The 18,382-nt window shown below is 42.0% G+C and overlaps 1 long non-coding RNA gene across 1 annotated transcript in view; it reads right to left on the reverse strand.

The window, feature by feature from the left end:
* Positions 1 to 4,691: 4,691 nt before the first annotated feature.
* LOC117024499 (uncharacterized) overlaps positions 4,692 to 18,382 on the reverse strand; it is a 105,349-nt gene continuing 91,658 nt past the window's right edge. The window contains exon 3 of the long non-coding RNA XR_004423464.1: positions 4,692 to 5,254. This is a non-coding gene — a long non-coding RNA (uncharacterized LOC117024499). The remainder of the gene's footprint in view (positions 5,255 to 18,382) is intronic.

Raw genomic sequence — 18,382 nt, forward strand, 5'->3', positions numbered from 1 at the left:
GAGAGAGAGAGAGAGAGAGAGAGAGAGAGAGAGAGAGAGAGAACATTTGGGAGTTGATAGTAGAAGGTAAACAGACCAAAGTCATGAGTAAGCAGAGGCTATGAGATAAAGAAAAGGGGAGCCAGGTCAGTTGCTATTATCAGGAGCAGTGGAGCAAAGTGGGGAAATGGCACTAGGAATCAATAAGTGACGATTTCAAAGGGGGTTGCAAGACATACAGGTCACTAGAGTTAGTCGAGTTACATTTTATCCAAGTCTTTATTCAGGGACATACCTCTCAAATGTAAAATTGTTCCTATGGGAAATGAATTTCCATTTGATCATTTGGTGACAGGATGTTTTATGATGCCATTTTTAGGAATCAATTTAGGTGTAAGGCACACTCTGTATCTGTTTCCCATCCATTTTCCCTCTTAGTAAAATCATGCCGTAGAATGACATTAGTATGAGTTTAATAAGATGTTGTAGGGGTCCCTGAACCCTCCTCTTGATACCATTGACAGGGCTGAATTTTCACAGAGCTGCATGTTCCCAGTAAGCCACTGCTGTCACCACATATAGTCCTGGCCTGGGAGGATTACTGGGTCCTCACCTAGCAGGTTCCTTCATCTATCCCCCTGTCTGGTTTCTATAAACCCAGAACAGGGCTGTCACAAAGTGGCCAAGGAAGGGCCAAAGAGGCCCCTGGATAACTCCTCAAACCTGTCTCACTATGGTAATCAGCAGTTAGCAGATCAGAGTTGAAAAATGCCATACAACCTGTCAATCTAATATAAGTAGAGACATAGCATCACCAAGAGAGTCTGCTATGGAGAGACTTTGAGAGGGAGGCCAAGTAGTTTTGAGATTGTATTTTTCCTGAACTGAGCTTAGACTGACACCTCGAAATACAGACCAGTTCATCTGCAAAGATTTCCCCCAAGCGGCATCCCAAGTGATCCATAAAATAATCTTGGCCTTCCACCAGCAGCTTTAGAAAGAGTGCTCACTCAGTTAAGGCTGGAGTAAAGAAGGCCATTTCCTGCCCTAAGCTCCATGTTGCAGTGTCGGAGAGAGCCTGGGCGTTCTCCAGCGGTCCCCACAGCAAGAAACTGCACCCATTAGCTACCTCCACCCCATAGTAACTAATGGAGATGTCACAACTGTACTGTGACAACTTTCTGCTCATTGTGGACCTGCCTAGGCATAAAATAAACAATGGGGTCTTTTTTTTACAAACCCCTGTTGTTTGGCAGCCATATACCCCTCCTGAAAGTGATGAGTCCCTTAGTCGGAGGACAACATCTGTGTATCTGTAAATGCTCTGTTAATGGATACAAACTATTTGCCTAGACTTGCTGTTAACCAAACTGGTGGCTTCACATGAGCAAGAAAAAGAAGGCTCGGAGCAGAGCCAGCAAGGTCAGGTGGATGCATGGATGTCCGAGAAACAGGAAGTAACCCCTGCCTACCCATGTGCCGTGTTTCCATGCAAAACACAATGTAATAATAACAAATAGGTGGCCCTGGAAATAAAATAAGGCAGAGCCCCATAATACACACAAAATACATAGGATTAATGGTGATTAGGAGGAACTAAGGACAGACTAGTTAATGATTTGGGTAAACAGGGGGACTTGACAGGTGTGAAGAGTGTTGTGTACACACAGTGGTAGAGAGGGTTATGCTGGCTTCCATCAGCATCACGTTCAGTAACGTGAGCTGGGCTTCCAGGACTGACTGACATCCTTATTATGCCCTTGGCAGCAGCGCTCCCTTTGTGAATGTCATTGAAGGAAATGGAAACCCTCTTCTGGTTTTGACTTTGCTTTCCTTGACCCTTTGCCCTGAGTCAGTCACGGCAAGGTGGTGTGTATCTCAGGTGCACTTTCGCAGTTGGGACCTGAAGCTAAACACTTAATTCTTGTGGAGTGGAGGAAGGAGTCAGGATGTGAGTTTGTAACCTTTCCCCTGAGCATAACCCTCAAAAGTCAAGGGCTGGAGTGTGGGGGTGGAGGTACATGGTGCTGCTCTAAACAAAGTGCATTTTTCTCAGCCAAGTCCTGCTCTGCCTTGGGAATGAAGCTCCATCCTTAAGCTTCTCTTCAGCTTTCCTTTGCCTCAAGGGTTTATCTGGCTCGCCCTCCCTCAGAGGACAGAAAACTTAGGTCAGAATAATTTGTGGGGCTCACTACAGAGATTACAGCCCGTCGGAAAGCACTTTCTAAAAGAAGCATTCTAGGTCGGGAGAATTCATTGTACCAATCTGCCCCAACTTCTTTTTACTTTTAGATTTCCTCCCAGGAAATTTCTGCTATTAAAACATGGAGTTTTGTCCAGAGGGGAGACCATTGATGGCATATGAGCACTTGTTCACGTTCTTAGAGTCTTAGAATCAGACAACGCATCCCTTTGCCTTTTCTTCTCACTGCTCACTGACAAGAGCTGTTTTTCTCAGCCTTTGCACTTAAAGGCAGCAAAGTGTGTGGTGTGCTCCACAGGCGCTGCTACCAGAATCAAGTAACTGTTGTTGAGACAGCTCTCTAACACTCAGACACACTGCCCTGCTGTCCTCACTTCTTATACTCAGACAACCTTCTCCCACCACCTGCCCAGCCCAGCCCCTTTCCTGAGTAACCATCTCGTCTGCCCAATGCATATGATTTTATCAGGCTGTCTCTGACTCATTTTAAATTGTTATTTATACCATCTGCGTTTCCAATTAACAGCAAAGGGGATTTCTTTGGGAGTTGAGGTAGCAACCCAAAGCAGATGTTTAAGACCTCAGAGAATAGATGCTTAGGGCAGTTGACTTAAGGGAATTATATTCTGTGTCTAGGAAGAATGAAGTGAGTGAAATGAAGGAGTCCAAGAAAATGAAACAGCTAGGGACAGAGCATGAGAGTGGATCTTTTAGTATTAGATCCCTATAACTCTGGCTGGAGAAAGAGGAAATGAATCACTTGGATTTGCCTACCTGATATTGCACACAACTTGAGAAATTCTGAGAGTTTCCTGAGCATAGGGCCATTTGATTCTCATTCGGGCCCAGTTTCCCCCATGGGAATCCTGGCCCGGACAGCTTGTCACCAACTCACAGGCCCCAAAGAGGCTCCAAAGCACAGCGATAGACCAGAATGAAGCAAGGCCTCTCTTGTCAAATAAACCTTGTTAAAAAAAAAAAAAAAAAAAAAAAACCCTCAAGATTTCCATGGTTAGGATACAACCCTGAAAGAAATTAAGATAAAATCCTGAATCCTCTCCTGGCACTCGCACCGCTAATCATGTTCTTATGTCCTGATTTATGCTGAGGGTTTTAAAAGACTCACAGCTGAATTACTCAGACCCATTTAAGTTGAAAGGGCCATGGGCTCAATCCTAAGGCAATAAATAAGCTCTTACAGTCCTGGTTGCTCCAGCCCTAGAGAAGACTGTCCACGGCAGGGGTGAGTGAGCCTAAGGCCTTGGGGAAATAGCTAATAATAACTGACAAGTACTGCAACTGACTGTGCAAGATACTTTATATACATGATCTCTGATGCTTACAGTGGCCTCAGAAAGTTGGTATGTCTATCTCAATTTTGCAGATACAGAAACAGGTTCAAATAGGACCAGTACCTTGTAAGTAGCAGGGCTAAGTTCCTGTCCTAGGTGGAGATCTCCAGACAGTGAGACAGAGATGCATGTGAAATGCTTTATTAAGAGAGGTTCCTGGGAAAGCTGGTCAGGGAGCAAGGAAGAGGAACCAGGAACGGAAGTAGGCCAGCTAAAGTTGCAACACCAAAGAAAGTCTCAAAAGTGAGCTCTGGAGACAATATCAGTCTCAGAGCTATTCCAATTGGGAGCAAGAGAGCTGGGGTATTTGTAACCCTGAGCCAGTCAGTTTTTGGTTAAGGACAGGATGTAAACCCTCTGGTATTTCCCTGCTGGCAAATGGTTCCAACGGTCTGAGGGAAAGCAAAGAGAAATAGGGGCTGGCTGCTGGGAAGAAAGCGGACTGAAAGCCAAATGCTTGCAGATGATAAAGGGACCCGGGGACAGAACTCGTGCTTCTCTGCTGGGACATATCCCTGCCACAGACACGGTCATAAAGCTGTGAGCCTTCTGCATCCAGTGGCTGGCATGCTGGGCCTTGGCGGCTGCATTGCAGCTGAGCTGGCTGCTGGCAGGGCCTGTCATAATGCCGTCACAGGGAGGGCGGGACAGCGGAGTCCATTTATTCCATGCCCCACCATCACAAAGAGCCACAATTCTAAACTTTTGCTTATGGCAGAGATAAAATGAGAGAATGGAAAGATGTCATCATTCAATGTTAAATTCCCAGGCCTAGACTGTCCCTAATGTAGTATAAATGACTATTTTCTATGTTTCCTATAATTGTCCCATAATTAGCACATTTATATTGTGTGACACTACCTTTTGTGATGGGACATTTTGGGTCTATTTTTAGAATTTAATCAATAGATTGTGAATAGAATGTAGCAATTATTTAAATCATAATGGTCATGATATTCTCATTATAGTCATGATCATCAATATTTAAAGTTACATGATGATGCTATAAATTTTTTGATATTTCACATCAGTCAAATGTTTTTCAATCATATTTTGTTGTGTATAAAAATCAACAAATGCTGTAACATTTCTTATTAAGAACACCAATTTCTTAAACGTAAATGTAAAAAATATGCCACAATTTTTGTTAGTCTGTTTTGGCATCTTTATTAGTTAACATATTGGAAATCTTGACATAAGGAGACTGAGCCTCTCGCAACCCTCGAGATAGCTGCAAAGAAAGCAGGGGTGACACACAGCTGTGAGACAGCTCTGGGCTTTCTCCCAGATAAAGAAGAAAAACCAACAAGATGTCTGTTTCAGGAGCTGGAGGTCCCACATCCAAGCAAATGGCCACCAGCCACAATCCCCTTCAGGTGCCAGCCAGGAAGTTCAGGAAGGTAGCATGTGCTCAGTAATTGTTGGGTGAAAGCATGAAAGAAAGCATGAAGCATCTAAAAGACCCATGGATTGTGGGGAACCGTTTCACTCAAAAGGCCTTTGAATTTGGAGAGGCTGAGGCAGCAGCCTGAGTTGCTGTAGGTTAAAAAGGCAGCGGTGAAGTCCATCCTGCAACAGCTTGGAAAGCCTCCAGCCTGGGACCTCCCCAGTGGTGTGGAATGGCTCCAGAGCTGTGTGGCTGACTCTTCACACCCACTTCAGGGGGCGTTGCCTTGGACACCCAGGCTCTGCCTCCGACCTCAGAGTCTAGAAGGGCCTGCTGTGGGAAAGGAATGTAAGAATGCATTAGCCATTATTTATGGCAATGGTGTACAAGCTTTTACTCAATATCTGTATTGTTTTAAAAAATTATTTAAAATACATCCCTAATATCTGCAGAACAGTTTTGACCTAGATCTTTCAGTTGTTGGCAGACGAGGTGATGTATGTGTTATTTTACCTAGACAGTTATTTTAGATTCACTTCATTTCAGTTCCTGGTACAGCACAAGTTACTAACCCCTGACTGAGTGCCGAACATTGTGTTAGGTGTTGGGATCGAGAGATGAAGAAGACCTCCTCCCTGCCCTCCAGAAGTTCATAGCCCATACACTCAAGGCAAGGGTATAGGGGTCAGAGGAGTAAATCCAAGAGTTAACAGTAGGTCACAGGGGACCCTAAGGCTACAGTGAAGCTCAGTTCGGCCCACTTTAAAGAGATTAAATATAATCATCGTCCCAACCACCTTAGGTACTAAGGGCAGGGGAATTGCCAAGACTAAAGGCAAAAGCTTCTATGATGTGGTAGGAATGTATATTTAGACATGAGGCAAGGAGGTCTGGTTAGGGTAGAGACCTTGTTGAATGGAGGGAGAACTTTCCATCAGTTTCTGCGTAGACCCAGTGGAAGCAATCCCAGGCCATCATCTCTGGTGGCTGGAACCTGATGTAAAGCTTGAGGGTTGGAAAGCAGGGACAGGTGCCAATGTGCCTCTTTGTCTCTTGAATGTGAGCTCTGCCCTCAGCCCCCTAAAGACAACCTGCGGAACAGAGTAAGTCAGCAACTATTTTCCCCTCTTGGTGAATCGATCTTCTATAAGGTTGTCCTTTGTCTTTCAAGCCCCCTCCCTCTGTTCTCTCCCTTCCCTTTCCCCAAAACTTTCAGTCCCCCGCTTTTATGGGTCTGCTGCTGTCCTTTCAACTCCTGCCTGCACCCTGTGCCACTCAGTCTCAGCCTCCTCCCCACGCCCCTGCCCTACAAGGAAACCTTATTCAAAAGCATCAGAAGCAGCAATTGCAAAGATGGCAGAAGCCCCACAACAAGAGGGGAGAACGCTTCCCATTTATTCTGGGGGTCCATTTTATGGATCTCAGATGGGAGCTCTGGCCCCTGAATGTTAGGGACTCAACTGGGCGGGCTTAGTTCTGCTCAGTTACCAAGAGCTGGTAAGCAGTTCCAGCTTAACATGACTCAAAAAATGAAGCCTAAAGGACTAAACATAAAAAGTGAAGTTCCCTTCACTCATTTTAGTTTTTAAAATCCTCTCTCATTCAGACTGTCCTCTCCATTCACCTGCAATAATGACCTTGTAGTGTACTGCTAATCTATTGGCCTCACAGAAAGTACAAACCATGGAGCAAAGAAATGCTGATTACTGCCCTTTTCTGGCTGTGGCAAGAGCTGTGTTTCCAGGTAAGCCCATAGATTAATGATTCTCCAAGGGCAGTTTCCCTGATCCTATCATCAGAATGATTTGGGGTGTGACCTTTTTGGATTCTTCCCCTCTCCTCCCCCTCGGGTGGGAGAGTAGGGAAATGAGTGCGATTCTGAGTCAGTAAGTCCAGGATGGCACTTGGGAGTTCACATTCTCACAAATGTTCCTCATGATTTTGATATACAGTCAAATTTGGAACTCGTTGCTCCAGAGAATATAATTAGTTTTTCTTTCCAATTCAGAACTTCATTTTCCTAAACCTCGCGGATTCTCAGACTCTGAAAGCCTGTGTTTTCCCTCCAAGGGGAGCCACACGTCGGCTTGAGCATGTCTCCCTCACTCCACTGCACACACTCCACGTCTTTGTGCCTGTTCACAGCCCAGCATGTCGCTCACTGCCCAGCTGCTGGGCGAGGTTTGACTGCCCAACAGCTCTGCAGTTATCTGAATGCGCAATAATGACCATTTGGAGTCACTATCATATTTCTCCGCGATGTGACACTCATCTGAAGGGATCATGTGTGGACAAAACGTGCCCCTTTGACAGCAATGTTATTTCAGTGCGTTTCCTCTTTCAAAGGGTTCCGCCTTTATCTTAACTATCAAATTGTTCTAGCTCCATAAAAGCAGGGCAGCTATTGTGATGGAAATTTATATACACAGTGTAAATGCTGAGCTTGTTTGTTGTTTGAAAGAAGCTGCTAGAGACTAACTAGATCAGGTATGTCCTGGTCCTTCATTCAGGCAGCAGATTCAAAGGCTGGTCTTGAAGCAAATCCTCCTCCCTCTTCCTTATTCAGGTTACAGAGGCCACCAAGGAGGAAGCATGTGTATGGACATGAGCACAGAGCTAACTGGGCCTCCTCACCCTCTCAGAGTCCAGAGCTCCTGCTTGGCACTGAGTCCTTGGCTTGTCAATGCTTTGAGGTAATAATCTCACCCTTTATCTCCTGGAAGAACACACTGATCCTTTTTTAAGCACAACAACACACCACTTTTTTGGTATTTATTTTTCCCCACTCCATTGGTGGATTTCTGCTCCCATATACCACATTTCATAAGAGATTAAGAACTGCTACATGCAAGATTGAATACCTAAAGTGGACGCAACCTGTGAGTCATTCTTGCTTGAGAAAGTTTCAGAGTGGCCACCACAGAGGATAAAGGAGATCATTTCTAAATTGGGGAAGAACTTAAAGTCACAGTCGTAATAGAAGTGTTGCTGCACGAAGCAAAAGTATTTAAAACATATTAAAGCTACTCAGTCATAAACACAATCACAGCTTCAGGGGATTTTTAATTTACGTGTCCCTGTTGCCAAAACCTAAAATTATAGATATTGGTCCACGTATAGGCCACACTACCCAGTATTGGTAAGCAAGGTGGAGACATCCATTTTTTTTCCTCACGAAATACAAGTGGGAAAAAATAAATGGGAGGCCATAGGGTATAATGAACAATGGACTAGCTATTGAGATCAGAGTTCACATCCCAACTCCATCATCACTGTGTCTTTGCCACCGCATATATTTCTTAATGAATGATAATAGTGAAAGAAGGCAGAACAGAAGGGATATTAGGAATAAGTTCACTGACACCCACAGTTAATAGATAAAGAAGCTGGCCATTAGAGAGGTTAACTGACAGGACTAAGGGAACCCAGCAATTCTCAACGTAGCGTGGGCAAAATCCCAGGCTTGCTGACTGCTAATCAGAGCTCTTTCTCATTGTGCCCTCAGTTTTATCACCCATTACGTGAGAACATTAATGCTTATTCTGGCTACCTCATAGAAATCTTAGAAAAATCAATTAAGATGATATGAGGGTTAGATTGAATTATCGCTAATGAAAGTGGCACTTAAAGACCATGTATTGGTTCTTTTCCAGTCCTCCTTAGCACAATGAATGGCCCCACCATCCATGCTGTTACACAAGATTTCGCACACACAACCCCAAATCTAATCTATCGCTAAATTCTATTGTTTCTTTCTATTATAAAAGGCATCTTGAGTCGGTCTACTTTTCACTATGTCTGATTCACTATCCTTATCTTGGTACCACCATCTCTCACTTAGACCACAGCAGTCGCCTTCTAGTTGGTCTTCCTTCATCCATTCTTACCCCCTTAAATGAATTCTCAACACAGAAGCCAGAGGGATCTTTAAAAATTTAATCATGGTCATGACCATCCCTGCTTAAAACCTTTCAATGATTTCCATTGCTTTTTAAATAAAATCAAAATCCTTAACCCTTTTATAGAGCGTCAAAAAGAATAAAATACTTAGCAATAAACTTAACAAAGGAAGTAAAAAGCTTACATTCTGAAAACTATAAAACATTCTTGAAAGAAATTAAAGAAAACCTAAATAAATGGAACCTCATATTCAGAGACCTAAAGACTTAATGTCATTAAAATAACAATACACCCCAAATTGGCCTATAAATTCAGTGCTATCCCTATCAAAATCCCAGTTGGCTACTGTGCAGAAATTGACAAGCTGTTCTTAAAATTCATATGGAAATTTAAAAAAACCTAGAATAGGCAAAATAATCTCGAAAAAGAAAAACAAAGTTGGAGGACTCACAATTTCTAATTTCAAAACTTACCATAAATCTACAGTAATCAAAACAATGTGTTAAAGGCATAAGAATAAACCTATACATGAATGGAATAGAATTAAGAGTCAAGAAATAACACCCTCACATCTATGGTCAATTGGTTTTTGACAAGAGTGCCAAGAAAACTCAATGGGAAAAGAATAATCTTTTCAAAAAATAGTGCTGGGAAAACTGGATATATCTATATACAAAAGAATGATGTTAGACCCTTCCTCACACCACACACAAAAAAATAACTCAAAAAGGATCACAGACTGAAATGTAAAAGCTAAAACTATAAAACTCTTAAAAGAAAATATTGGAGAAAAATCTTTGTGACCTGAATTAGGCAAAGCCTATTTAGATATGACATCAAAAGCACAACTAACAAAAGAAAAAAATAGAAAAATTGAATTATATCAAAATTAAAAATTTTTGTGCTTCAAAGGATGTCATCGTGAAAATTAAGAGAACTGCACTGAATGAGAGAAAGTATTTGCAAATTGTATGTTTGATAACGGGCTTATGTCTAGAACATATAAAGAACGCTTGTAATTCAATACTTAAAATACAAGTAGCCCAATTTATACCCAAGCAGAGTATAAATCAGTCATCAAGTTATAGGATTTCTAGAATAAAAGTGCTTTAGGGGGTGGCCCGATGGCTCAGTTGGTTAGAGCACGAGCTCTGAACAACAGGTTGCTGGTTCGATTCCCACATGGGCCAGTGAGCTGCACCTTCCACAACTAGATTAAAAGCAACAAGCTGCCTGCCGGAGGGGCAGGTGGATGGCTCAGTTGGTTAGAATGCCAGCTCTCTACAACAAGGTTGCCAGTTCAATTCCCGCATGGGATGGTGGGCTATACCCCCTGCAACTAAAGATTGAAAATGGTGACTGGACTTGGAGCTGAGCTGTGCCCTCCACAACTAGATTAAAGGACAACAACTTGGAACTGATGGGCCCTGGAGAAACACACTGTTCCCCAATATTCCCCAATAAAATTAAAAATAATAATAAAAAAATAAACGTTCTTTAGGAATTCACAGAAAGGAATAATGCATGCAAGGTAGAAGAACAGTTTGAGCTCTGCCCTTTGGGGGATTTAAAAAAATATGACTTCCAAGTTTTAGGACCTAGCATGTCCAGTAAAATTCAAATCACCGAGTGAGGTTTGAAGAGAGAATGATCTAGAATTCTGGGCCTATGCATCCATTTGGAGGAATAGCAAGAAGGACATTGGGACAAGGCTGAGCGAAGAAGGAAGGGAGATTAGGAGAGAAGTTTGTAGGAGCCAGATTGATTAGAGCTTTTAGGCCAATGTACTCGCTTTGGTTTTCACTCTGAGTAAGATGGGGAGTCAGCAGATGATTCCAAACAGAGTGATATACTCTAGCTTCAGTAGGAGGTCAAGGGCAGAAGCAAGGAGATCAGTTAGGAGCTTACATGCAATAACCCAGGAGAGAGATCATCGCGGCTTGGATCAGGGAATAACAGTGGAAGTGGTCAGATTTCAGACATGTTTGAAGGTTGAGCCAATGAGATTTGCTGATGATTGGAAGTGGGGTGTGAATGGTAGAGAGGACTCAAAGATGACTCCAAGTTTTTTGCTCAGAGCAAAACAGGACATGGAGGTGCCATTTACTAAGATCTGGAACACTCTGAGGGGAGATCAGGAGTTTGATTTTGAACTTGTTAGATTTGAAATGACAATGAAGGTACCTAAGAAGAGATAGCAAAGTAGGCAGTTTTCCAAGGAGTGTGACCAGCATTTTAAAATGCCTCCCAGGACAGAATCTTTCAGAGCTTGGGAAGTGAGAGTGTACCTGAAGTGTTAGGCTCCCAGTGACTTCACCCATAGCCCCACAGAAATTCCCAGAAGACACCAGGGGAGGCCACATAAGAGCATCTTCTTCACTTTCATCCCCAGGCTTTTGGTTACGGTCCTTTTAGATTTGTCATTACCTGATTTGTCCAAACTACATGGAAACAAGTTCCCATCCTATGGCAATTCTGTATCCCTTATGTGGTCATCTTATCTAAAATAGTAACCAGGTTATTATATAATTTGCTTCATGGTTTAAGATGCTGGACTACTCCTAGGTTGACAAGCAAACTATTTAACTGGGAGAGTTATCAAAGTTATCGAAGTTCAGATCTAGAATGCCCACTATCAACTCAGCTTGGTTAAAAAACAAACAAATATATATATGTATATATATGCACACACACATATGATTTTATAATAAATACCTTTGGAATTTTTAAATCACACATTTTCACTTATCTCATAAACCATGACCCAAGCACCAACCCAGATCTAAAAGGTGGTTGGCCTGATAACTCCACATGCCAATTTTTTTCCCAAGGAACAGACATTTGCAGATTGTCTATTTTGTGCCACATTCTTTTATGATATCTTAAAATTTTATGATATCTACCTAATTTTCCTCTTGAGAAGACAACTAAGACCCAGAGAAGTTAAGTAAGATGCCAAAGGGTACACAGCAGAGAAGTGGCAGAATCAAGAATGAAAAAAATCAGTAGGTTCTGTTGCATCACGCATCCCAGATTTGCACAGCGTTCCTCTGCTCCCGAAATCCAGCTAGCCGTTTAACCCTCCTGAGGTAGTCAAAGCGTATCCCCTTGGAACAATCATGGGTCCAGAGGAAGCAAGTTCCTCTTGAACTCTTTGGGGTATATGACATATGATACCAAAGATCGGGTGATAGCTTTCCTCCTTTATCTTTCTGCTGCTTCTTGGATTTTAAATATTTGGAATGTTTGGGTCCACAACTTTAAAGTTCTGGGAGCAGAGCACGCAGAGCCTGGCAGAATCTTCTGCAGCAAAGGCACAATCAACTACAGATTTTCATTTCCAACAGACAAATCTGTGCTTAACAACAAGGCACAGCCTAGTGGGAGATCTAATTTTGTCCCCGTTTGACAAATGGGGAAAATGAGATTCAGAGAGGTTAGTTCACCCCAAACCCACACAACTAGTAATAATAATGGGGCCTTGGCTTCGTGCAGCCGCACAGGACTATTCCCATCAGTTCTATGAATAACAAACAGCAGGTGCTTCTGTAGGACTTACAATGAAAGACACACATGTTAACTACTTCAGCCCTATGAGGTAGCACTAGTATTATCCTCCACATTTTATAAATGAAGAGACAGAGATGCAGTGATATTGAGTAATGTGTTCAAGGTCACACAGCTGGTAGGAGGCAGGTTCAGGATTCACATCCAGACAACCTGACTCCACAATCCATATGCCAATAACCACTCAGTCATGATCCTTTTTCTGACTCTCCTAGCAGTTCCAGATTTGGACAAGGTCATCTGACCTTAGCCCTGCGCTCCATCCATGTCTGTTTTGGCCAATGCAAAGCCTGGATTTCATCCCAAGGGGACAAGTACACGACGAGGAAAAAGGATGGTGGGTGAGCGCAATCTGCAGCAGGTGCACAGTTCTACAATGAGGTAGGACTGGTCCCCAGCCCTGCTGACTCTGCAGGGAGCTCATGAGCGATACAAATATAGACCCAGCTGAGCAATATCCTCTCTCTCTCTCTCTCTCTCTCTCTCTCTCTCTCTCTCTCTCTCTCTCTATATATATATATATATATATATATATATATATATATATACACACACATATATATGTATATATATATACACAAACATATATATCCCTTCCTTTTTCTCAGACACACTCACACACTCTCACATACACACTCACCAGCTGCATGTTAGAATTTCCTCCATCACCCACCTTTACAAATGGCAAGGCTAGTTAGTGGAGGGTGAAAAAAAAAGGCAAAGATCTGTGGTTGGTTTGCAGCTGCCAAAGGGTCAGGTTTGTTGGCAAGCAGTGAATAGAGGACACATTCTGTGGGATCCTGGCTTTGTCAAAAGCCGAGCAACATGGTGTTTTCTCCCGAGGGGTGTGAGTGTGAATGTGCGTGTGCATATGTGAGAGTCGCAGCAGGGACTGTGGCACCAGAGGGGTATGTAACACATAAGGAAATGGATCCACACATATCAAAGGCAAGAAATATGGGCACAGTGATTAGGAAAACACAAAGTCGTTCAGAGGTGGCGGCAGAGATCATGTTTCTCTTTCATGTGGATCCAAAAAGAACTTAAGCCTGTACTGATTTTGCCTGAGAAAGCCGCAGTGACAGAGGACTCAGGTACGTGTGAACACAGCAGCAGGAGCCGCGTCTACACCTGGATGATAATGGAAGGGCCTCAGCTGGGACCTGCTTCACCTCAGGAGCTACCTCCTCCAGGGGTCTCCCTGTGTCCACACAAAGCCTGTGAATCCTATCGGAAGACCCCAGGACGTCCTTAAAGAGCCCCATTAGCCTCTACAGAGTCAGAGGGACCCTCCACTCTCCACCATCTGCCACAGCACAGAAATGTTGAGGCAGTGGGAAGTCGTCCAGGAATGGCGAGTGATTGGGAAAAAGGAAAAGAATGAGAGAGGCACACAATGAAGAGAAAAGAGCATAAAAAACACCTCCCGAAATCTTGCACAGCATTTCTGACCCAGGGGTCTGGTCATATACTGCATGCTTTGAATGATTTGAGTCAAAGCAGGAGGCAAGGAGGGAGTCCTAGGAATGAACATTAGGATCACTAGTGAGAATAAAGAGGATGTTCAGATATAAGTGTTTGCGATCTACTCCCAACCCCTCCTCAATACCCACTCTAAAAAGAAGAAATCCGTGGATCTTACACTCAGCTGTTGTGATGTGCCTGGGACTGTTACAGAATGAATGGGGTGGTGACGGGCAAAATGAAATAAAATTGGAGCAGAATGAGAAGTTGGCAGATTCCCACTGACAGGATAGAGAGGGATGAAAAAGGAAAGAACAGACCTGATAAGGAGGGGTTAGGGGAGGCAGAAGAAGAGAATCATAGTGAGGGGTCTGTAGTAGTGGGAGGGAGAGAGGAAAGGACCCCCGAAGCAGCTGCTGTGTGTGTGAGCACGGGAAAGTGGAGGAGACCCAGAAAGAAGTTATTTAATAATTTAATATCCTTTTGGTAGATTTCGGTGGGGGGGCATATGTGTCTTGTTTGATTTGTTTCATTTTCTAAAAACCTCAGGAAACATTTAAATTGTTTTTCAATGAATTTGCATATTGGATTGGAATCTTCAAATGAGACACAAGGCCATCTTATTAGGGTTTCATTTTCTTTTAAACTCCATGACCTTAGAGATGGAAAAAGATACTTCATAAAAATGGAAATGAAAAAAAAGGAAAAAAAGAAAAGGTGGGGTAGCAATACTAATATCAGACAAAATAGACTTTAAAACAAAGTCTGAAACAAGAGACAAAGAAGGACCCAGTAATTCCACTTCTGGGGATTTACCCAAAAAAACCAAAACACTAATTCGAAAAGATATGTGCATCCATGTGTTCATTGCAGTATTATGTACAATAGTCAAGATATGAAACCACCCAATCAATGGATGAATAGATATAGAAGAGGTGGTATGTATATGCAATGGAATATTACTCAGCCATAAAAAGAGAATGAAATCTTGCCATCTGCAACAACATGGATAGATCTAGAGGGTATTAAGCTAAGTGAAATGAGTGAGACAGAGAAAGACAAATACCATATGATTTCACTTATATGTGGAATCTAAAAAACAAAATAGACAAACAAAACAAACAAATTCATAGATACAGAGAAAATTTTAAAGGCTGCCAGATGGTAGGAGGGTTGAGGAGATGAGTAAAAAGGGGAAGGGGTTAAGAAGTACAAATTGGTAGTTACAAAATAGTCATGGGATGTAAAGTACAGCATAGGGAATATAGTCAATAATATTGTAATAACTATGTTTGGTGTCAGATGGGTACTAGACTTATCGAGGCAATCACTTCATAAGTTATATAAATGTCTGATTACTATGTTGTACACCTGAAACTAATATAATATTGTGTGGCAACTGTAATTGAAACATAAAAAATTAGTGAAAGGAAAAAAGTTGGAAATAGAATTATTATATGGTCCAACAATTCCGCTTCTGGATATATATCCAAAGGAAATGAAATCACTATCTCAAAAAGGTATCTGTACCCCATGGTCACTGTAACATTATATGCAACAGCCAAGATATGAAAACAACCTAAGCGTCCATCGATGGATGAATGGATAAAGAAATGGTGATATATATATATATATATATATATATATATATATATATATATATATAATGGAATATTTTTCAGCCATTAAAAAGAAAAAATTCTGCCATTTGTGATAGCATGAATGAAGCTTGAAGGCATTATGCTAAGTGAAATAAGTCAAACAGGAAAATACAAATACTAATAATCAAGTTACATATAAATGAGATCAAATACAAATATGATCTCATTTATATGTGGAATCTAAAAAAAAAAATGAACTCTAATGCAAAGAACAGATTGGTGGTTGGCAGAGACAGAGGGTGGGCAAAATGGGTGAAGGTAGTCAAAAGGTACAAACTTCTAGTTATAAGATCAGTAAGTCCTGGGGATGTAGTATATAGTATCGTGACTATAGCTGACAATACTGTATTGTATATTGAAAGTAGCTCCTAAAAGTTCTCATCACAAGAAAAAAAAATGTGTAATTTTGTGAGGTGATGGATGTTAACTAAAGTTATTGTGGTAATCCTTTCACAATATATTTGTATACACATTTCAAATCATGTTGTATACCTAAAACTAATACAGTGTTATATAACAATTGTATCTCAAAAACACTGGGGGGGAAAAAAGTGAAAAATACTCCATGGTGGGGAGGGGGTGGTAGATGAAGGCATAAAGGATCAAATATATGGTGATGGAAGGAGAACTGACTCTGGGTGGTGAACACACAATGTGATATGTAGATGATGTATTACAGAATTGTACACCTGAAATCTATGTAACTTAACTAACCATTGTCACCCTAATAAACTTTAATTAAAAAAAAAAAAAAACACACATCTCCGTGAACTTTGATATGAAGGAGCAGGAGCCAAAGCCAAGTCTGCTTTCACTGTGTGTTCTGAGGTCTGGGTGTCTTCGGGGAGTCCAGATAGACAGGGAGCCGGGGAAGGCTGTCAGAGCATTTGTCCCTTCTCTATCTCAACCAGAGTCACTCTATTTTTAAAAATCAGTTTCATCGACAAAACAGGATTGAGTAGAATGTTTTCTTTGGGGAAAAAAAAAGAAGATTCCTCTAGAATAAAGTTTGAAAAACAATGATTTAGTCCATGTCCTTTGTCTTACCGAGAAGTAACTGAGCCGTGGAGTTTGTGACTTGCCCAGGGTCCAGCTCTTAGTTCTTGAGCCACCCTCAGTCTGGCTGTCTCTCCACACACATCCCTGCCTCTGGACATACAAATATTTCCAACCCATCCCTGTGCTCTGCTCCCTATCTGGGAGCAGGAAATTCAGGTTTTCTTTTCGATATGAAAACAAAAAAATCTAAAACCTAGAGAGAAACAATTCCACATCTAATATAGACAAATGCCACCACACCAAATAGAATCCCAGCTAACTAGAAAGGAAAAGTGTACAGCTATCCAGCACCTCATTTTTACTCCTAGAGCAATAAAATATTGGTTTTCTTAATTCTAAACTCAACCATGACTTTCTCCAGAGAATTCCCTGCTTAGTCCCTGTCTAGAGACATCCTGGAAGTAAATGGCATCTTCCCTTTGCTCCCTGGCTGAGTGCTCAGCTTCACCCCAGCTCTTGAAAGCCATCTTCACTCTCCTGTCTGGCCTCTCAGGCCCAGCAGCTAGTATCAACCAAATTTCACAGAAGCTACTTATTAAATAAAAACAGAGTGTTATGACTCTGAGAAGTGACCTGACCAGCCCAAGGCTCATTAACCCCTGAACTGACTCCTATTTCTCACCTGTTCCCTGAAGTTTATGGAAAGGCCTGTGGTGAGGCCATCCCTGCCCCCAACTGTTGCTAATTATCTTCAAAGACTCACTCAGAGCAAAACATTCAGCACAACTCAGGAATCTGATTTTGTAAAAAGGTGAGACTGTTTTGAAACACAACCAGCATATGCGAAGCAAAACTGCACCATTTAACGCACTGATTATTAAGTAAAAGAGTAGCAACAGTAGAACAGCTTTCTTCACACTGAAAAATCCAAATTAAGCAGGCAACTCAAACAAAATTTGAAATGTACTGATTTCATTTCAACCAACATCAATCAGTGGGTTGAAATAATGACATTCGATTTAAACTTTCACATTTTAGCAATCCAAAAACATCACCTTTGACCCTCACCTTTGGTCACCTTACCTTCCTTACTAACTCTATGGCCAGGGTAGCTTTTTCTCCGTAGGTTCTACGTGGGCCAATCTAACCCAACTCATGTCCAGTGCTGGAGACTGGGGGTCCCTGTGTGATTGGGACTCACCTGCCCTGAGCTCACAGTCCAGTGAGGGAAATAGAGCCCAACATATGAACAGAATAGAAATCCAATCACAGAGTGTTGAAGTGTGCTGAGCCGTGGCAGCAAAGAGAGTTATTTAGTCTGCCTGAGGGAGTCGTGAAGACTCTCTACCCCTCTTAGAGGGCTGGGTTTGCCATGAGTGGTAGGGGTTCTCTGGGGACTTGGAGCAGAAGGAACAACATGTATGAAGGCATGGACTTATGAGAACACAGGATCCAGTCCAGAGAAGGCCAGGAGATTCTGTGATGCCAGCGTGACATTGGGCAGGTAATGAGTAGTCAAGGAAGGTGAAGATGGAAAGGTAGATGGAAATAGATGGGATTTGCCATGTTTAGAAGATTCGGCTTTATTCTTTAGATAATTTTTAAGTACATGCCTTTATTCTTTTCTGCTTTCCAAATTAATTATGTGATACATACTCATTATGGAAATTTTTACATGGCAGGAAGAATTGCCCATAACTGTTAACATTTTCACTCATCGTTTCAGACACGCACACGCGCGCGCACACACACACACACACACACACAGGACCAGATGTCCAGATGGTCTTGTAACTTGCTGTTTTCATTTAACCACATCTTGTGAACATTTTCCATCTTCTATTATGGGATATTAGACCATTTGTAATTT

This window comes from Rhinolophus ferrumequinum, chromosome 7 (assembly GCF_004115265.2).
Source record: "Rhinolophus ferrumequinum isolate MPI-CBG mRhiFer1 chromosome 7, mRhiFer1_v1.p, whole genome shotgun sequence".
NCBI classification, from domain to species: Eukaryota; Metazoa; Chordata; class Mammalia; order Chiroptera; family Rhinolophidae; genus Rhinolophus; species Rhinolophus ferrumequinum.